At 37.9% G+C, this 21,993-nt stretch overlaps 1 protein-coding gene and 1 pseudogene across 1 annotated transcript in view; one reads left to right on the plus strand and one right to left on the minus strand.

The window, feature by feature from the left end:
• LOC132496407 (5-azacytidine-induced protein 2-like) overlaps positions 1-18,506 on the plus strand; it is a 53,930-nt pseudogene extending 35,424 nt beyond the window's left edge.
• Positions 1-21,993, minus strand: part of UMAD1 (UBAP1-MVB12-associated (UMA) domain containing 1) — a 242,066-nt gene that overhangs the window by 191,900 nt on the left and 28,173 nt on the right. The gene's annotated exons all lie outside the window — the stretch shown is intronic.

Below are 21,993 nucleotides of genomic sequence, written 5' to 3' on the forward strand. Positions count from 1 at the left end.
TTGCTCTCTTCTTTCTTTCTTTCTTTTTATTACTTAAAATTTTTTTAATAATTATTTTTTATTTCAATAAGTTTATTTTACTTTATTTGATCTTCTTCTTGCTTTCTTTCTTTTTTTTCTCCATTTTATTCTGAGCTGCGCGGATGACAGGCTCTTGGTTCTCCAGCAAGACATCAGGGCTGTGCCTCTGAGGTGGGACAGCCAAGTTCAGGACACTGGTCCACAACAGACCTCCCAGCTCCACGTAATATCAAAGGGCGAAAATCTGCCAGAGATCTCCATCTCAACACCAAAACCCAGCTCCACTCAACGACCAGCAAGCAACAGTGCTGGACACCCTATGCCAAACAACTAGCAAGACAGGAACATAACCCCACCCATTAGCAGAGAGGCTGCCTAAAATCATAATAAGGCAACAGACACCCCAAAACACACCACCAGACGTGGACCTGCCCACCAGACAAACAAGATCCAGCCTCATCCACCAGAACACAGGCACTAGTCCCCTCCACCAGGAAGCCTACGCAACCCACTGAAACAACCTTAGCCACTGGGAGCAGACACCAAAAACAAAGGGAATGATGAACTTGCAGCCTGTGATAAGGAGACCCCAAACACAGTAAGTTAAGCAAAATGAGAAGACAGAGAAACAAACAGCAGATGAAGGAGCAAGGTAAAAACCCACCAGACCTAACAAATGAAGAGGAAACAGGCTGTCTACCTGAAAAAGAATTCAGAGTAATGATAGTAAAGATGATCCAAAAACTTGGAAATAGAAAGGAGAAAATACAAGAAACGTTTAACAAGGACCTACAAGAACTAAAGAACAAACAAACAGGGCTTCCCTGGTGGCGCGGTGGTTGGGAATCTGCCTGCTAATGCAGGGGACAGGGGTTCGAGCCCTGGTCTGGGAGGATCCCACATGCCGCGGAGCGGCTGGGCCCGTGAGCCACAACTGCTGAGCCTGCACGTCTGGAGCCTGTGCTCCGCAGCAGGAGAGGCCGCGACAGTGAGAGGCCCGCGCACCGCGATGAAGAGTGGCCCCCGCTTGCCACAACTAGAGAAAGCCCTCACACAGAAATGAAGACCCGGCACAGCCAAAAATTAATTAATTAATTAATAAACTCCTACCCCCAACATCTAAAAAAAAAAAAAAAAAAAAGAACAAACAAACAGTGATGAACAACACAATAAATGAAATTAAAAATTCTCTAGAAGGAATCAATAGCAGAATAACTGAGGCAGAAGAACGGATAAGTGACCTGGAAGATAAAATAGTGGAAATAACTACTGCAGAGCAGAATAAAGAAAAGAGAATGAAAAGAATTGCAGACAGTCTCAGAGACCTCTGGAACAACATTAAATGCACCAACATTTGAATTATTTAGGTCGCAGAAGAAAAAAAGAAAGGGACTGAGAAAATATTTGAAGAGACTATAGTTGGAAACTTCCCTAATATGGGAAAGGGTGTAGTTAATGAAGTCCAGGAAGCACAGAGAGTCCCATACAGGATAAATTCAAGGAGAAACATGCCAAGACACATATTAATCAAACTATCAAAAATAAATTACAAGGAAAAAATATTAAAAGCAGCAAGGAAAAACAACAAATAACATACAAGGGAATCCCCATAAGGTTAACAGCTGATCTTTCAGCAGAAACTCTGCAAGCCAGAAGGGAGTGGCAGGACATATTTAAAGTGATGAAGGGGAAAAACCTACAACCAAGATTACTCTACGCAACAAGGATCTCATTCAGATTTTTTTTTTTTTTTTTTTTTTTTTTTTTTTGTGGTACACAGGCCTCTCACTATTGTGGCCTCTCCCGTTGTGGAGCACAGGCTGCGGACGCGCAGGCTCAGCGGCCATGGCTCACGGGCCTAGCCGCCCCATGGCATGTGGGCTCTTCCTGGACTGGGGCATGAACCCGTGTCCCCTGAATCGAAAGGCAGACTCTCAACCACTGCGCCACCAGGGAAGCCCTCTCATTCAGATTTGTAGGACAAATTAAAACCTTTACAGACAAGCAAAAGCTAAGAGAATTCAGCACCACCAAACCAGCTATACAAATGCTAAAGGAACTTCTCTAGGCAGGGAACACAAGAGAAGGAAAAGACCTACAATAACAAACCCAAAACAATTAAGAAAATGATAAAAGAAATATACATATTGATAATTACCTTGAATGTAAGTGGATTAAATGCTCCAACCAAAAGACATAGACTAGCTGAATGGATACAAAAACACGACCCGTATATATGCTGTCTACAGGACACCCACTTCAGACCTAGGGACACATACAGACTGAACGTGAGGGGATGGAAAAAGATATTCCATGCAAATGGAAATAAAAAGAAAGCTGGAGTAGCAATTCTCATATCAGAAAAAACAGACATTAAAACAAAGACTATTACAAGAGACAAAGAAGGACACTACATAATGATCAAGGGATCAATCCAAGAAGAAGGTATAACAATTGTAAATATTTAGGCAACCAACATAGGAGCACCTCAATACAAAAGGCAAATACTAACAGCCATAAAAGGGGAAATCGACACTAACACAATCATACTAAGGGACTATAACAACCCACTTTCACCAATGGACAGATCATCCAAAATGAGAAAAAATAAGGAAACACAAGCTTTAAATGATACATTAAACAAGATGGACTTAATTGATATTTATAGGACATTCCATCCAAAAACAACAGAATATACTATCTTCTCAAGTGCTCATGGAACATTCTCCAGGATAGATCATATCTTGGGTTACAAATCAAGCCTTGGTAAATTTAAGAAAACGGAAATCATATCAAGTATCTATTCCAACGACAACACCATGAGACTAGATATCAATTACAGGAAAAAAATCTGTAAAAACTACAAACGCATGGAGGCTAAACAATATACTACTTAATAACCAAGAGATCACTGAAGAAATCAAAGAGGAAATCTAAAAACACCTAGAAACAAATGACAATGTAAACACGACGACCCAAAACCGATGAGATGCAGCAAAAGCAGTTCTAAGAGGGAAGTTTATAGCAACACAATCCTACCTCAAGAAACATTTCAAATAAACAACCTAACCTTACACCTAAAGCAATTAGAGAAAGAAGAACAAAAAACACCAAAGGTAGCGGAAGGAAAGAAATCATAAAGATCAGATCAGAAATAAATGAAAAAGAAATGAAGGAACGATAGCAAACATCAATAAAACTAAAAGCTGGTTCTTTGAAAAGAGAAACAAAATTGATAAATCATTAGCCAGACTCACCAAGAAAAAAAGGGAGAACACTCAAATCAACAGAATTAGAAATGAAAAAGGAGAAGTGACAACTGACACTGCAGAAATACAAAGGATCATAAGAGATTACTACAAGCAACTATATGCCAATAAAATGGACAACCTGGAAGAAATGGACAAATTCTTAGAAATGCACAACCTGCCAAGACTGAACCAGGAAGAAAGAGAAAATATGAACAGTCCAATCACAAGCACTGAAATTGAAACTGTGATTAAAAATCTTAAAACAAAAAAAAGCCCAGGACCAGATGGCTTCACAGGCGAATTCTATCAAACATTTAGAGAAGAGTTAACACCTATCCTTCTCAAACTCTTCCAAAATACAGCAGACGGAGGAATACTCCCAAACCCATTCTACAAGGCTGCCATCACCCTGATACCAAAACCAGACAAAGATGTCACAAAGAAAGAAAACTACAGGCCAATATCACTGATGAACATAGATGCAAAAGTCCTCAACAAAATACTAGCAAACAGAATCCAACAGCACATTAAAAGGATCATACACCATGATCAAGTGGGGTTAATCCCAGGAATGCAAGGATTCTTCAGTATATGCAAATCAATCAATGTGATACACCATATTAACAAATTGAAGGAGAAAAACCATATGATCATCTCAATAGATGCAGAGAAAGCTTTCGACAAAATTCAACACCCATTTATGATAAAAAGCCTCCAGAAAGTAGGCATAGAGGGAACTTTCCTCAACATAATAAAGGCCATATATGACAAACCCACAGCCAACATCGTCCTCAATGGTGAAAAACTGAAACCATTTCCACTAAGATCAGGAAGAAGACAAGGTTGCCCACCCTCACCACTATTATTCAACATAGTTTTAGAAGTTTCAGCCACAGCAATCAGAGAAGTAAAGGAAATAAAAGGAATCCAAATTGGAAAAGAAGAAGTAAAGCTGTCACTGTTTGCAGATGACATGATACTATACATAGAGAATCCTAAACATGCTACCAGAAAACTACTAGAGCTAATCAATGAATTTGGTAAAGTAGCAGGATACAAAATTAATGCACAGATATCTCTTGCATTCCTATACACTAATGATGAAAAATCTGAAAGTGAAATTAAGAAAACACTCCCGTTTACCATGGCAACAAAAAGAATAAAATATCTAGGAATAGACCTACCTAAAGAGACAAAAGACCTGTATGCAGAAAATTTAAGACACTGATGAAAGAAATTAAAGATGATACAAATAGATGGAGAGATATACCATGTTCTTGGATTGGAAGAATCAACATTGTGAAAATGACTCTACTACCCAAAGCAATCTACAGATTCAAAGCAATCCTTATCAAACTACCACTGGCATTTTTCACAGAACTAGAACCAAAAATTTCACAATTTGTATGGAAACACAAAAGATCCCGAATAGCCAAAGCAACCTTGAGAAAGAAAAACGGAGCTGGAGGAATAAGGCTCCCTGACTTCAGACTATACTACAAAGCTACAGTAATCAAGACAGTATGGTACTGGCACAAAAGCAGAAATGTAGATAAATGGAACAGGATAGAAAGCCCAGAGATAAACCCACACACATATGGTCACCTTATCTTTGTTAAAGGAGGCAAGAATATACAGTGGAGAAATGACAGCCTATTGAAAAAGTGGTGCAGGGAAAACTGGACAGCTACATGTAAAAGAATGAAATTAGAACACTCCCTAACACCCTACACAAAAATAAACTCAAAATGGATTAAAGACCTAAATTTAAGGCCAGACACTATCAAACAGAGGAAAACATAGGCAGAACACTCTATGACATAAATCACAGCAAGATCCTTCTTGACCCACCTCCCAGAGAAATAGAAATAAAAACAAAAGTAAACAAATGAGACCTAATGAAATTTAAAAGCTTTTGCACAGCAAAGGAAACCATAAACAAGACAAAAAGACAACCCTCAGAATGGGAGAAAATACTTGCAAATGAAGCAACTGACAAAGGATTAATCTCCAAAATTTACAAGCAGCTCATGCAGCTCAATATCTAAAAAACAAACAACCCAATCCAAAAATGGGCAAAAGACCTAAATAGAAATTTCTGCAAAGAAGATATACAGATTGCCAACAAACACATGAAAGGATATTCAACATCATTAATCATTAGAGAAATGCAAATCAAAACTACAATGAGGTATCACCTCACACCAGTCAGAATGGCCATCATCAAAAAATCTACAAACAATAAATGCTGGAAAGCGTGTGGAGAAAAGGGAACCCTCTTGCAGTGTTGGTGGCTATGTAAATTGATACAGCCACTATGGAGAACGGTATGGAGGTTCCTTAAAAAACTAAAAATAGAACTACCATACGACCCAGCAATCCCACTACTGGGCATATACCCTGAGAAAATCATAATTCAAAAAGTGTCATGTACCAAAATTTTCACTGCAGCTCCATTTACAATAGCCAGGACATGGAAGCAACCTAAATGTCCATCAACAGATGAATGGATAAAGAAGATGTGGCACATATATACAATGGAATATTACTCAGCAGTAAAAAGCAATGAAACTGAGTTATATGTAGTGAGGTGGATGGACCTAGAGAGTGTCATACAGAGTGAAGTTAAGTCAGAAAGAGAAAAACAAATACTGTATGCTAACACATATATATGGAATCTAAAAAAAAAAAAAAAAAGCTCATGAAGAACCTAGGGACAAGACAGGAATAAAGATGCAGATTTACTAGAGAATGGACTTGAGGATATGGGGAGGGGGAAGGGTGAGCTGGGAGAAAGTGATAGAGTGGCATGGACATATATACACTATCAAATGTAAAATAGATAGCTAGTGGGAAGCAGCCACATAGCACAGGGAGATGAGCTCGGTGCTTTGTGACCACCTAGAGGGGTGGGATAGGGAGGGTGGGAGGGAGGGAGACACAAGAGGGAAGAGATATGGGGATATATGTATATGTATAACTGATTCACTTTGTTATAAAGGAGAAACTAACACACCATTTTAAAGCAATTATACTCCAATAAAGATGTTAAAAAAAAAGCTGTGATACTTATATACAATGGATTATTACTCAGCCATAAAAAGGAATGAAATAATGTCATTTGCAGCAAGATGGATGCAACTAGAGATTATCATAAGTGAAGTAAGCCAGACAGAGAAAGACAAACATCATATGATATCACATATGTGGAATCTAAAATATGATACAAATGAACCTATCTACGAAACAGAAACAGACTCATGGACATAGAGAACAGACTCGTGTTGCCAGGGGGAAGGGGGCTGAGGGAGGGATGGAGTAGGAGTTTGGGGTAAGTAGATGCAAAATATTATTTATAGAATGGATAAACAACAAGGTCCTACTGTATAGCACAGGGAACTATATTCAGTATCCTGTGATAAACCATAATGGAAAAGAATATTTTAAAAAGGAATGTATATATGTGTATAACTGAATCACTTTGCTGTAGAGCAGAAATTACACAGCATTGTAAATCAACTATACTTCAATGTAAAAAAATTTGCCAAGGAGTAGACTATACAAAATTAAACAGGGTACAAGTTTGTGCAATCCACTAAAAATTACATGGTTTCCATAAGTGTATTTTAAAACACAATGAAATTTCACCTTAAAATTGACCTTAATGTTTAAAGGATGCCTCCTGATACACTGGAAATTCTGGTTTCATAAAGGTATTTAAGGAATAAAAGAATTATCAACATCCAGGAAAACAGGAGAGAGAAACTGAAATAAGTTGGTGAACGCCTTTTCCCAATACATTTTTTCCTCTAAGAAATGCTATAAATTATTAAGTTACTGCAAAATGAATGAAAAGTTTAAGATGATACTATACTCTGGCCTTAAATCTACTAAAATAATATTTATAATTATTAATATAAATATTTTAGGAGAAACTAACAGTATTTATATTTACTCGATCAGTGTTTGGTGAATTAGAAACAAGAAGCACAATGAAATTTCAGTAGTAAGAGTAAAATGCACTTCTGCTTTTCGGAGAACTTGTTTTCATGAGAGAATCAAGAATTCAGGGACATACATCTTTGAGGCTCTTTTTTGACTTTGGGGTTATACAAGTAATATATATTAATTTAAATAAATGTAAGTAATCAAATTAGGCAAATATAAATAGTCAAAAGGAAGAAAAAATTAAATCACCTGTAATCATAAGGTCCATAGGTAAATAAATAATTTTCCTTTCAAAGGTTTTTTAAGCATATAAATATATATATAACAAAAAGGTTTCTGCTAAATATGCCACCTTATAAACTGCATTTGTTTACATTTTGATGATAAATTACTAAAAGTGGAATTTCTAAGGCAAAGGGTATCTACTTCTTTAAAGCTTCTGATATATACTGCCTATCTGTCTTCCAGAAAGATTGTGCAAATATAAATTCCCACCAGCTGGAGGCAGGCTGGTGCACACAGCACTCAATACATTTGCATGTTTTTCCTAGGCTTTCACCAGTGTAACTCTTCTCTCTTGGAATGTATTTTTCCTCCTATTGCTACCTCTTGGTCCTTAGGAGTACATTATAAAAAATAAGGTGGGCCTCCCTGGTGGCGCAAGTGGTTGAGAGTCCGCCTGCCGATGCAGGGGATGCGGGTTCGTGCCCCGGTCTGGGAGGATCCCATATGCCGCGGAGCGGCTGGGCCCGTGAGCCATGGCCGCTGAGCCTGCGCGTCCGGAGCCTGTGCTCCGCAACGGGGGAGGCCACAGCAGTGAGAGGCCCGCATACCACAAAAAAAAAAAAAAAAAAAAAAAATAAGGTTTTCAACATCACCTCTACCAGCACCAATTTTATCTCGATTCCTGCCCACATTGTTTTACTAGTGGAAACTATACCCCCCAGTTGCCCTCCATCACCACAGGGCCTCCTCTACTTGCTGACCAGCTGTTTGCCAGAATGAAGAAAGATAGTGATATATGTGAGGGAAGCGCAGAAATAAGGAACAAAGTCCTCGGCTTCCTTCACAGAACAGAATCCTAGGGATAGAGTGGGATAACTGCCAAGTTCTATGTTCTTAAGATGTAGGTCTCAACATACTGTACCATGTGCAGAAGATTAGCTAGTTTTTTCTCAGTCTCACTGCATCCCAGATTCTGGCATTAAGCTGTCTGTCACCCTTACATTTTGGTATGGTTATAAATTTTTCTTCTGTCTTCTGTTTTCAGGACTATTTTAATAAAAGATTGCTCAGGGCTAAATTGGGGCTATTAGCCACATAAAATTTCAACAACAAAAAAATCTTCAGACTGACTTTTAGTTGGCAGCTGGTGGACTGATTTCTTGCCCTCCTGAAAAAGAACTCAATGTATCAGAAAGCACTTCAGTACTATCAATTTATTCCAACAGAGATTAGAATAAATTGAGGGATGTGTCAGTCTCCTTAAATACATAGAACCCAAAAGGTATCACTAAAATGTTAAGCTATTAAAAACAAACCAGAACTTTAGAGATAAAAATCTAATTGACTCTCTCATTCACCACATGAGGAATCTGTGCCCTAGTAAAGCAATCTGAACTGCATAAGCTGAGAAAGAAAATCAGCATCAGAGTTATGTTCTCCTTCAAAATGTAATCTCTTCTCACAGTGAAAGTGATGAAGTGCCTGGTAGTCAAAATGCTCTTTGCAGAACATGATGAAACACTGGTATTTCAAGTTCTACCACAAAAACTATAATTTTAACAATATTTTATGCTTAGTTATTCTAAGTTTAAATTGCCATTAATGTTCAATTTATTTTATTTTAGGCTATAAAAAAGAATATAAAACCATGACTATGACTACAAATTGTTCAAAGAACAAAACAGCTATAGAAGTAAATATGATCGTCTGTTGGCGAGTTATTCCTTAAATAACCCCTTTGCTCCTTATTCATACAAGTTATCTGCCTAATACCTACTTTTAAACTTAATGTTGGCTCTCTCTCCAATTTAAGAAAAATTTCAGAATGAAAAACCTAAAATTCCATCAGCTTCTTTTTTCCGAATAACCGTGAAAAGACCACCATTATCCAGTTTTGGCGGTGTAACACCTCTGCCCAGTTCCAGGAAGGTTCACAAGGAACACAACTTGAGAAATACAGGTTTGTACCATGCTGAGCTACCACATGCTTCAAGGTCCTGTAACCTTGGAGACCTAAAAGGAGCTGCACTCCTTTAGGGAATGGAAAACGTTTAAGTATATCTGAACTGAGAATATTAAAATATTTGGATGCATTAGCATATTTTCATAACAGGTAGAAATCATAATTGAATTTTTGTGGTGGTAAATTTAACCCAACTTTAGTAATAAAAAGATGCCCACAGGCTAGAAAGGCATTTATATCTCACTGTGAAGGGAATTCTTTTACCGTAATTGGTTCATATCATAATTTGGTATTTTATATAAGGCAGATTCTATACTCTATTTACCTTCCTTTCTTTCCTTAAGCAAAAGAATATACATACTTTAAGGTATTCTGAATATACAACTTTCAATTATAAATATTTACATATGAGGCTATTTAGAATTATCCCTAAGACCTCCTTCCAGCCCTAAAAATTACATGCTGCCTCACTCCCTCACTTTAATAGCAGAATGTTATAAATTATAAATCGCAGTGCAATTTATAATTTTAAAATGTAAACATTTAAAATAAGATTAATGAAATTTTTACCATTGCCTTTAAAAACTCTGGTTTAAAAACTGACGTATTGAGTATAATTAATGTGCAATTCAAGTAAAAATATAATAGGTATTGGTTTTAAACTTTTAAAAAATGACTTTAGGGGGCTTCCCTGGTGGCGCAGTGGTTGAGAGTCTGCCTGCCGATGCAGGCGACACGGGTTCGTGCCCCGGACCGGGAAGATCCCACATGCCGTGGAGCGGCTGGGCCCGTGAGCCATGGCCCGTGAGCCATGGCCGCTGAGCCTGCGCGTCCGGAGCCTGTGCTCCGCAATGGGAGGGGCCACAAAGGTGAGAGGCCCGCGTACCGCAAAAAAAAAAAAAAAAAAAAAAAAAAGACTTTAGAACTATTTGGGATGATAAAAGGAAACAGATATTTTAATTTTTCTCCCAATTTTCCATGTTTAAAAAAAGGATTATGATTTCACTTATTGCCTTCAGCATTTTTGAAAATGGTACATTTCTAAATCTGTAACACATAAAGATATATGAGTCATATAGGTGATTTGCTGTAAGTCAATATTACAATAAGTTTAAGACCGTATTCTCATTAGGAGGACTGCTGACAATAAAATACCTGGTTCATATTAGAAAGGAACTGCCTATGTAAAGTCAGTAACCCATTCCTGAAAACTGGAAATGTAGGAAAATGTACCAGGGAACCTATTCCTCATTACTTCAGATAGGACAAATTACAATGTGTGACACATCAATCTAAACCTACCAACCAATTTCTTAAAGTATAACTAAAACACAATAAAATGCCTATGTATTGATATAAGCAGCAAATAATGATGTTACTATGTTAAACTCCTTTCCTGATCACCAAACAATTAATACAGTTGTTCACCAGTTGCTTTGTAGCGGAAACCTGGCCTCCCTTGGCACCAGCAATATCCAAGATGCACATCCTTCTGCTGCCACTAGGCGGGCCTTTCGAAATGTTTACATATGACTCTGGCAAACTAGTCATTCCATTTGAAATGTTGCTCAAGATTATTTTCACACACTGTTTTGTTAAAAACAGTGAGTTTTGTAAGACATAAAAATAAACTTTGCCTGTATATACATCAACTGAAGAACCTGATTGAGATATATATATATATATAATGAAGTCTGGACAATAAACACCAAGAGGGGCTCTACCAGAAAAGATATCCAGGAGGATGCAGCATTACAAGCACCCTTGTCAAACATCAGTACAGACATTTTCAGCTGCAAGTAACAGAAGTCCATCTAAAAGTGGCTTAAACTTTAACCAAGGAATGTATTATCTCACCTAACAAGAAGCCCAGAGGTCAACAGTTTCCAGGCTAGTAAATCTATCAGTTCAGCCGTGTCATCATGGACCACGCTGCTTCCTCATTTTATTCTGCCATCTTCAACATGTTCCCTCTGTCTTAGGTTACCTCCCCTCAGCAAAGATAGCAACAATGGATGTAACCTCATCAGCCATTTCATCCAGATAAAACAGCTGCCAGGGAAGGGGTGGCTGTCTCTGCAGTATCTGCCTATGAGCCCTTCATGTCCAATTAGTCAGATTTGTCACAGGTGCCCAGTCTGAAACTAACTGCTGGCAAGGTGGACTGGGCCACCCTGACTGGTTGAGACAAATCAGAACTGCCCTCCCACGGCTAGGAGGAAAGCCAGTATCTCTTGAATCATGTGATCATGCAGCAGAAGGTGAATACTTTGAAGTGTGGAAGGAGGGGGAATGGATTTGGGGTAGGCAAATCTGCTCCGAATGCTTAATTCAGTTTGCATTAATATAATAACTAAAATTTGTATAATTTAAGTCCAGGTGATGGGTGACTTAAGTTAAATACAGATATATTTTCACTGGAAAAACACCTTAACAGGAGACATTACCAAGTTTTCTAACCAAATAGTAAATGATTTAGAAGTCATTCCAAAACCTGTTAACAATCAGTGGATGGAGGATATACTTTATGGAAGTCCTTGTGCTGGTTATTATGTAAGATACACAGCAGATGAGCGATCTGTAAGGTTACCATCCAAGTGGCAAAACATTTTTTAAAAGTTTAAATAACATTACAAAATGATAATCTAGCAGCTGCTACAATGTACTATGTGATTAAGAAGCAAATAAATGATAGGAGAAAATGTACACTATGAGATCAAAGACAGAGCTATCTAGAAACTGTAGAGAGCGAAAGACAAAATTTCATGTGGGATCTGACTGCAAGAGGGTATGGACAAAGTGAAGCAGGCCGGGCGCTCTGCACACAGGAAACACTGGGCCCTGGGCCTGGGAGCAGAAAAATATCCTGGTTAGAACACTGAGAGGTCCATGCAGAAGCAAACCAAGCGCAAACCATCATTACTAATTACTGATCACATGTTTAATATAACAAGTAAAAAGGTGTCCCAACCAGAGTTTGGGATCTATACATATCCATTATCATCTGCCTATTTTTCAGTTTTTTAAATGAAAAAACTAACTGCAGCACCATGTCCTGAATGCATCACTGGAAAAGTATGCAAGTATACTCACACCAGGTTGATACCATAAGACAGAGGAACAATGTCAAACTAATGAACTGTCTGGGACCATCACGGTACAAGTCATTCTATCAAATATCTTAAGTGCTTGATGTTATTGTTTTGTACTGTTACTTCACCTCTATTTTTGTATCTCTTGTGATGTAGACTGTAACCTCCTTACAGATGTCACTCATCTGCTGTGTATCTTACCTAGTGGTAGTTATTCCCTAATTTTTATTTAGCTGCTCAGAAGTCATTCTATTTTCTGAAGCCAAACTAGTAAAAGTGGCCAATGGTGTGTAACCTGCCTCTGACAATGACTATGCTGTCTCTGACATTAAAATAAAAATACCCTACAATCCCATGGCCCAAGTGGCTAGTAAACATCAGTATACATAGCAAAATCTAGAAAAGTGGTTATTTAACCTTTTAGGGTCACAGATCTTTGAGAATCTGATGAAATTCAGAGATCCTTCTCACCCAAAAATGCAAATACAATATTTTGCCTATAATTTTGGGAGGCTTATAGATCACTCCACTCAGGCTCTCAAACTCATCAGGGCTAAGAACCCCTAACATAGTGATAGCAACTGGGACGATCACTGGTTTTCACAGTTATCAATTCCTTTAAGTAAGCAACCCATCAACAAACTATTTTAAGGGTTACAGTTTTCCTTTGGTGCTGCCAAACATATTTTCAGCTTGTGCATCAGGAAATAATAGATGCCAGAAATAAAAATAAGTCATTCCCTAAGTTTAGAGCTGAGCTATTTGACTTAGAATACTGAAAAATCTCAGAACAATGACATCTTTAAGTCATTAATACTATGACGTAAGGCTTCAGTACAGTATGCTTAATACATTTCATTAAAAATATCACACACACACATACATACACACACATGTATAGCCATAAAAGTATACGCCATTTTTGATGGAAATACCAATTGTAGGGAATCAATCAGTTTCTAACTTAACTGATAACTAGAGTGTAGCAGCAATTCTCAATTCTTTAATAACGTTCCACTAGTTAATGCACACTTTAGACATTTCAGCTTTTAGTGGATATGAATGAACTTTCTGGTGCACTCATTGCAGAAGCACGCAGTTGCCTTCCAGTAGGAGTGGAGTAAAGACCTATACTGGGCACTCATAGGGAACTTAACTGTTCCCTTGTCTACAACATAAATTAAGGATCACAACATTCTCTCCAGCTAAACCTAGAGGCTGGCTCAGAATCATTCGCCCAAGCATTTCACTGAGCTGATCAGAATTAGCAAGTGAATTAAAACTTCTTAGTACTCACTTCTGTCTATGAAGAAGTCTGTGTAAAGTTCCCTCTCATTCTTCTTCTTTAAAATGTAATGAGGAATCCATAATGCTATTAACTTTTTATATGTAAGGAAAATGAGGCTGAAATGGTAAGTAGCCTACTTGATCACACAGCAAGAAAATGATGGAACTTAGGATCCAAATATTATGATTTCCAGTTCAGCATGTACATTAGTTAGGGTTTGGTTCATCCGCAAATGACAAAATATCAGTAGAGCAGTGGCTCCCACAGAACAGAAGTTTGCTCGTGTCTCACAAAAGGGAGTTCTCACATCACAGGGCTGTTGTGGCAACTCCACAGTCTTTAAGGACCCAGGCTCTTCCCAGCTTATTCTTCAGTTACCCTCACAATGCAGTCTAGTCCTCATGGTCCAAGATGGCGGCTAGTCCTCTACCAAATCATCACATCCACACTCCAGGGTGAGCAAAGTTAGTGGCAGGGGCGAGGTGGAAGGTACATACCAGCTGTGTTTTTAAAAGGTTCCCTAAAACCTGCAATACAACATTTCTTCATATATCACACTGGCCAGAAACTTCATCAAAATTCCACATCTAACTGTGAAGTGGCCACATGGCAAGATAAAAATGCTATTAACTAAGAAAGAAAGATAAACAGATATTGAAGGACAACTAGTAGTTTCTGCCCCTATATCATGTTGAAACTAAAAGGTGGAAAAGGTGAAACTTGAGGTGTCTGACAGAATGACTTGCAGTACGATGGCCCCATACAGTTCAACTGTGTGTTGTTTCTCTGTCATATCCTGTCCATCAAGTATGAATATACAGGCACACGTTTTCAGTGATACACTCAGGAGATGATCACTGTTTTCATTAACAAATAATTCTCAACTGGATGAAATTGTTAAATTATCTCCATTTTTTTCAATTAATAAATTTCTAATAAAATAAAAACCAAAACACTACTTTACTGTTTTGAAATGGTCAGATATCTGATAGGTCATTACTGCCAATAGGATAAAATTCTAATATCTCGGAATGGCACACAGGCCCACTGAAAATCACCGTTCTAAACTCGTTCCTCATCAGTGGCCCTGACATATCCTCTCTCTCCGGAAGAACTTTTTACTGGCCCTGAATATGTCCCAGATTCCTCTCAATCTACATACTTTACACAGTCTGTCCCACTGCCTGAAAATGTTTTGTTCCCCTACCACATCTTGTAAGAGAATTATTCCAACAATTCTCAAATATCAGCTTGCATAAAAATCACCTGCATTGCTTTTTTTAAAAATGCTGATTCTTAGGCTATAGCTTCAAAGATTCTGTTTTACTAGGTATGGATCAGGCCCAGAAATCTGCAGCATTTTTACTAGGAGCAGAGTGCCCGAGACAGAGAAAGTGCTCAAGAATGCTGATGATTACTACAATAAGTCCATCTTGCACTAGTTTAAGATGTTTTTCTTCTGGATTAGTTTACTAAAGGATTAGTTTGCTATTATGAGGTAACACCATAATTCTATCATGATATAATGAAAGAAGAAGACACATTTTCAGAAATCCACATTTGGAAAGATTACTGTGTGACCTCAATAAGAACTCTTCCCTTCATAATATGTTTTGGTTGCATTCAATGGGAAAAAACAGATACCGAATAAGACAACCACTTAAATATAAAAGAATATTGTAGTATTATTAAGATTACTAGGAAGACAATATTTAGGTCTTCCAATTCTATCTGAAATACTAGTAGAAATTGCAAAGCTCATACTGTACATTCTACTTAGAGTCTCATCCTCATTATTTATTTCCTCAACAGAATGAAATAAGAAGAGACTGTAAGTCAAAATATAAAAGCTATTCATCACAATTTTTCAGTTAAATAGTCTCAGATGTGGAAGATATAACATTATGAAAGCCTCTGAGTAAATACTATAGGAAACCCATTTATGGACTATGATGTGCACACTTAAATTTTTTTCCCCTACTGATATTATACTGAAGAAGTGCCTTCTAGGAAACAGTACCACAGTAAACCAGTCAACTACTCCCAAAGAGGTGTACTAAAAATCTGACTGCCTGATGGTTTTAGTTCAAAGAAAACATACCTCAGAATTGCTCTGAAGAGTTTACAGGTATTAATCTGTCAAATAATTTTACCTAAAGTCACTCTAGATGCCTTATGGCTAAAGACAAAAAGAGTCATAAGCCACTTGGAATTCATATTTATATAATTAACAAAATGCTTCTCAACTGCTTCATTGATTACAAAAATTTTTTAAGTTTCCAAATATATTACTTTAGGAAACAAGATTTCATTCCTTAGAATTCTGAAGCTTTCTGCTCTTTATTTAATGTTTGAAAGGAAGTATGTTCAACCTAGAAATTTTGTGGTTTTATTTGCTTTTTTGTTTATTTGTTTATGGCTCAACTGCAGTGGAAGAGAAACTGTAACTTTGTATTTTTGTGAGGTCTTTTTCAAAGTGTCTTAACACATTATTTGACGGTATACAATTACTAAATTATAGAGAGTGAACTGCAGTGGTTCTCAGCCCTGCATGTACACAAGAACTATCGGGAACTCTGGAAAAAAAATACCAGTGTCTGGGCCAAACCCCAGGCCTGTCTAATCAGAATGTAGGGATGAGGCCCCAGCACCAGTATATTTTCAAAGTGCCCCCTAAATCACAAGAAGGTTAGATCCACTGAGTTAGAGAGACAGATCCCTAATTTACATTTGAGTCGGCTGAGTCCACTGAGCCCCAATAAAGAATGAGTGGCTTCGTCACAACTAATTGTGTGCAACAGAGGGCTCAGTTCTGCTTCTCAGCACAGTGGACACCTCTCCCCTGCCCCATGAAGCTCCCTCTCACCCTGCACCCTTAAGGAGACAAGGCAGGGTGGTACACCCCACACAGAACAGCCGGGCCTTAATGGTTTCACCTCTGAATGCTGCTAGATTAACAGGTGAACCAGAATTAGGAATCAACGAATGTGAAAATTCTGTTAATTCTACCCATTAGACACATGGCTCCACATTTCTTATTGGGAAAATAAACAGCTGCATGATGAAGTTAGTTGAAAACTCCTGGCACACCTCCTTTAGAACTGAAAGGTCAAGAGTAAAAACACAAAGATTGCCAAGTAAATTCACTGCAATTTGAGTTTTTCTGGATATCACAATACATGGGTAAAGAGTTATTAATAGGGTCAGTTGCTTTTTTAATCCATAAACATGATTTTTTTAAAGATTCATTATACTTCTGTTGTAAGAATGAGGAGTAAAAATAGAAAGCACATGGTGAAAATCTGTTTACTTTTTGCCATTGTTGTTTTAATTAAAGCCTTCAGTCCTAGACAGAATCAAAGTGACTTACTGTCCCTTATGTAAATTTTTATTATACACAGCTAGATTTCCACCTTTAAATAAAGGAAAGAGTACAGAGATGAAGAGATTATCTAAAAAGTTCCATTTAAAAATGTGATAGGGCTTCCCTGGTGGCGCAGTGGTTGAGAGTCCGCCTGCCGATGCAGGGGATACGGGTTCGTGCCCCGGTCTGGGAAGATCCCACATGCCACGGAGCAGCTGGGCCCGTGAGCCATGGCCGCTGGGCCTGCGCGTCCGGAGCCTGTGCTCCGCAATGGGAGAGGCCACAACAGTGAGAGGCCCGCGTACCGCAAAAAAAAAAAAAATGTGATAGTTTAACTTTAGTGTGTATACATGGTTTGACTGATACCCACGATGAGGAATTCAGTAGGAGACAATCTTAAAAATAACCGACTATTTCCCAAAATCTCATTTATCATTTAAACTGGAAAACAGAAGGTGAGACTAAAGTACATATTTCAATATCAATACTTAAAAGATGAAATCCAAGCCGCTGTGAATTACTAAATTCTGATTCTAAAGTCAATCAGTTTTACAAAATAATTAGCTTAATGGAAACTAGAAGTTCTTATGCCCTACTTTAAGAAGCATCTGCATATTCTGAAAAACACAATAAACTTCAGCTGTACTATAACCCCATTCCTTTAATCTATATAATAGTGTTTGTCCAATTTCATTCTGCCTGCTCCAGAGTTATATTCAGTATCTGGTCACCAATGTTAGTGAACACGCAACAGTAATCCAAATTATTCTTTTTCATTTTATTTTCCATGGGTTTTTCCTGTCGCTGTTATTTTTCCTTTTTTTTCTTTCTTTTTTGTTTTTTTTTTTCTGTAATATAATAAGCTAATTCATGCCTTTCTCTTAGTTTTGGAAAGAGTTATATGCCAACATCTAGGCAACAGATACCCTTTTTCCTAATTTAAAATAACTATAGGTTGCATACTACAGTAGGAAATTTGTAATCAACCTAAAGATAATGTCTTAAAAGTACAATTAAACATGTCATAACAGAAGAAAACCCTGGTAATTACAAATAGTACCAGCCTTTCTGGGGTTTTAAACAGTAGTGTAAGACTAAGAAAAATCGCCACCCAGTGATGCAAATGAAAACTGCAATTTGTTTTTGTGTAAAATGAGTACCCTAGAGGATTACTACAACTTCATTACTGAATGAATGAATAGTACCTTCTTATGAGACTAGAAACTAGTTACCAGGGAAAGGATGTTTTTCTACAAGGCTTTTTTTTTTCCTTATTATTATTCAGCACGTTCGACATTTTACAAAGGCTAAAAGCTTTGCAAACCTTTACAGGGAAAAAGCTTTCTGTCCATAAGTGAGCTAAATGTGTACAAGCAGCCCAGGTATTCCTATTATCAATAAAAGTGTCCAGACTCTGTCTGGACCCTCAATTTCAAGTCAAGGGGTGTTGACTTCAGCAACCCAGCAATGCCATCTAATAACTGTGACCTAAAACTTATTTGTGTTAAGCAGGAAGGCTTGCCTAGGGGAAGAGGTATTCTCAAGGTGGGAAAAATAATTTATAATTTTAACAACATAATTTAACCTTTTTAGAAATACATTATAAAGGCCAAGTAAGATGATAATCTAACAAATTCTATAGAATCCATATTGATAAGAAGTTTTTGGTATAAATATAATCTAAGTCTTTACTTAGTTGTATCATTTAGAAGTTAATAAACACACAAAAACACTTATATACACTTATTTTCCTGCAATGTATCTATTGTACATAAGAATAAAGAAAGCTATGTGGATACATGATAACCAAAACACATGTGTCAAAGTATGGGGTCATGTTAATAAAAGTATTTCATATCTACCATTTGACCTGCTTGGTACTTTTCAAAATATTTTACACAGTATGCTCTGAGACTAAGCAGATATTATATATGTCAATATAGAACCACATGATAAAAAAAAAAGCAACTCAGAACAAATCAGTTTCTTAAAAAAAACAGGTTACCATCCTGTTTTTTAAGATAATTAACTATATTCCTAATAATTTATCCTGACTTTTATCAGTCAATTCAGTTAAGGCCTTAACTGCTGAAGGATATTTTACTAATTAAACAATGTATAGTTGTTCTTAGGTTTCTGTAGTACCCCAATACTAAAATCTGCAGCGGCTCAAGTCCCTTATATAAAATGGCATATATGTGCATGTAACCTATGCATATCCTCCTGTATACTTTAAGTCATCTCTAGATTACTTATCATACCTAATACAATGTAAATGCTATGTAAATAGTTGCTAGGCATATGGCAAATTCAAGTTTTGCTTTTTGTGGAACATTCTGGGTTTTTTTTTTCTTTCAATATTTTCAATCTGCAGTTGGTTGAATCCACAGATGCAGAATCTGTTGATATAGACGGCTGACTATATATCATCTTCCAACCTCAACTTCATTAAGGAGATTAGAGTTTTATGCAATAGTTTTAAATATTTAAAATATTAAATAGTGAAAAGTTTGGAGCAGCCAAAATTAAAGCCAAAGTTTATGAATAATAATACAACCAACCCTCTTTTATTAAAAAAAAATAAACAAAAAAGCACAGCACTTTGTCTTTTAAAAATTAATGAACACAATTTAAATTTTTTAAAAAGAGCTTAAAATGTCACTAATGTCTTAAATTTTTAAATGATAATATGACCTTTTTTTTTTTAAGTGATGGAGGGCTTCCCTGGTGGTGCAGTGGTTAAGGATCCGCCTGCCAGTTTGAGCCCTGGGCCAGGAAGATCCCACAGGTCGCGGAGCTACTGCACCTGTGCTCTAGAGCCCATGAGCCACAACTACTGAGCCCACACGCCACAACTACTGAAGACCGTGCACCTAGAGCCCCGTGATCCGCAACGAGAAGCCACCGCAATGAGAAGCCCGCATACCGCAACGAAGAGTAGCCCCCGCTCACTGCAACTAGAGAAAGTCTGCCCGCAGCAACGAAGACCCAACACAGACAAAAAATAAATAAATTTATTAAAAAAAAAAAAAGCGATGGATAGCTTAGCGGTTAAGAGGATAGGCTCTGAAGTCAGAATGCCTGGGCTAACTCCAGATCTGCTCTATGTAAGCTAGAGCAACTAGCTCTAGCTTTTTAGTCCTCCCCTGTATGTGGAGATAACACAACCACTTCATTCACATGGTTGTTCTTAGCACATTACACACATTAACTCATTTAATCACCTCAATAACCCTATTGGGTTGGTACTGTTATCATGCTCATTTTCTAGATAAGCTAAATGATACCCAGGAGGTTTCATAACTTCCCCAAATGATGAAGGGTAGCAGATATACCAACCCAAAATGCCACTTTGGCATAAGAATTATTTTGAGCCAAAGGCACTTGAAAAATAGCAGGTGCAAGAAGGGCACTCTGACCTCCCCTTTTCTTCCTGAAAGCAGGAGATAAAAAAAAGAAAAGAAACTTATGGAAAATGCCAGGAGGAAAGAAACATTCTTACCACCAGAGATGGAGAGTCAGGGGCAAGAGAACTCCACAAAATCAGAGCCTGTTAAAATAACCTTCATCTTCCTTTAGTATCCCCACAGATTTTAGTTACTTTTCCACAACTGCCTCTTTGCTCAACCTGGTATATGAGAACCTAGGTTTGGCCACCTCTTTGGGTCTTCATTCTCCTGTGGGGGCCCCCATGTACATGTGAAAATCCATATGCTTTTCTTCTGTTCATCTGTCCTATGTCTATTTAATTTTCAGGCCCAGCCGGAGACCCTAAGAGGCAAGAGGTAAAGTTTTGCCTCCCTTTCAATGGAAACTCCAGTAAATTGTAGAGCCAGGATATAAACCCAAGGGGTCTGGCTCGAGTCAGCATTCTACCTGCAACTCACTGGAGAGTCTCTGCCGTGCTCCTGAGAAAGGGAGATGGTGTTACTGATGAAAAGAGAAGAACAGAGGAAGTGAGAACCCAGACATGATGCTGACTGACAGCATCAAAACTTCAAGAGAGTAACTAAGATCACAGAACAGTAGGTACACAAGGATTTTTCATGGAAAATGGTAGAGGGCAGTGGAGCTTTGCACCTGGGAAAAAATAACGCTAAACAGAGACAAGCATCAGCAGACATGGCAGCTGAAGGACCAGAAGCCTCCAGCCAACATTTGGGAGTCTGCTCTTGCTTGGATCATCTGAATGAGGGTGCATTACCAGCAGCACCTGAAATTAAATCACAATCCTGGGGCTGGGAGGTAAGTGATGCCTCACCATGATTTCCCAACCACAAGACTATGGTACAGGAGTCAACACCAATCCCGCTTAGTCGAAGGTGGCCCTAGGAAAACTTCCTCAAAATACAGCATGTCAGCTTTGGGGGAAATGCACCATTATAGCTTAGATGTATCAGATGCAGCAGCTGGGACATGAAAGCATATGAGAGTAATTAATTGCCAGAAATTCCCTCAAGCATTAGAAAATTTGGATATTTCTGTCTTCTGAGGCCCAGTTAAAGACCATTTCTTAAACTAGTCTTTCCTAAGAAGGAAAGGTCCGTAACAGAAGCTTCACCGGCTAAGGCAGAATACCATGGAAACGGGGCCCCTGTTGGGCTAGTTATAAGACAGGCAGTGAAACATCTTCATGTTACAAGCTACCAGACACTGAAGTAGATTTTAGAGAGAGCAGCACCAGGGGTTTTTTCAGTTGTGGTTAAAAGTTGTCTCTGTAATGCTGCAAAGTGGCAGGCCACAGAGCCAGAGAGGTGAAGAAGACGTATCGAGAGTTCACGAAGTCCAGCTGTAGAAGCTGTATGTGCTCTCAGACATGTCAGTGCACTACACTCACAGCC

This window comes from Mesoplodon densirostris, chromosome 9 (genome assembly GCF_025265405.1).
Source record: "Mesoplodon densirostris isolate mMesDen1 chromosome 9, mMesDen1 primary haplotype, whole genome shotgun sequence".
NCBI classification, from domain to species: Eukaryota; Metazoa; Chordata; class Mammalia; order Artiodactyla; family Ziphiidae; genus Mesoplodon; species Mesoplodon densirostris.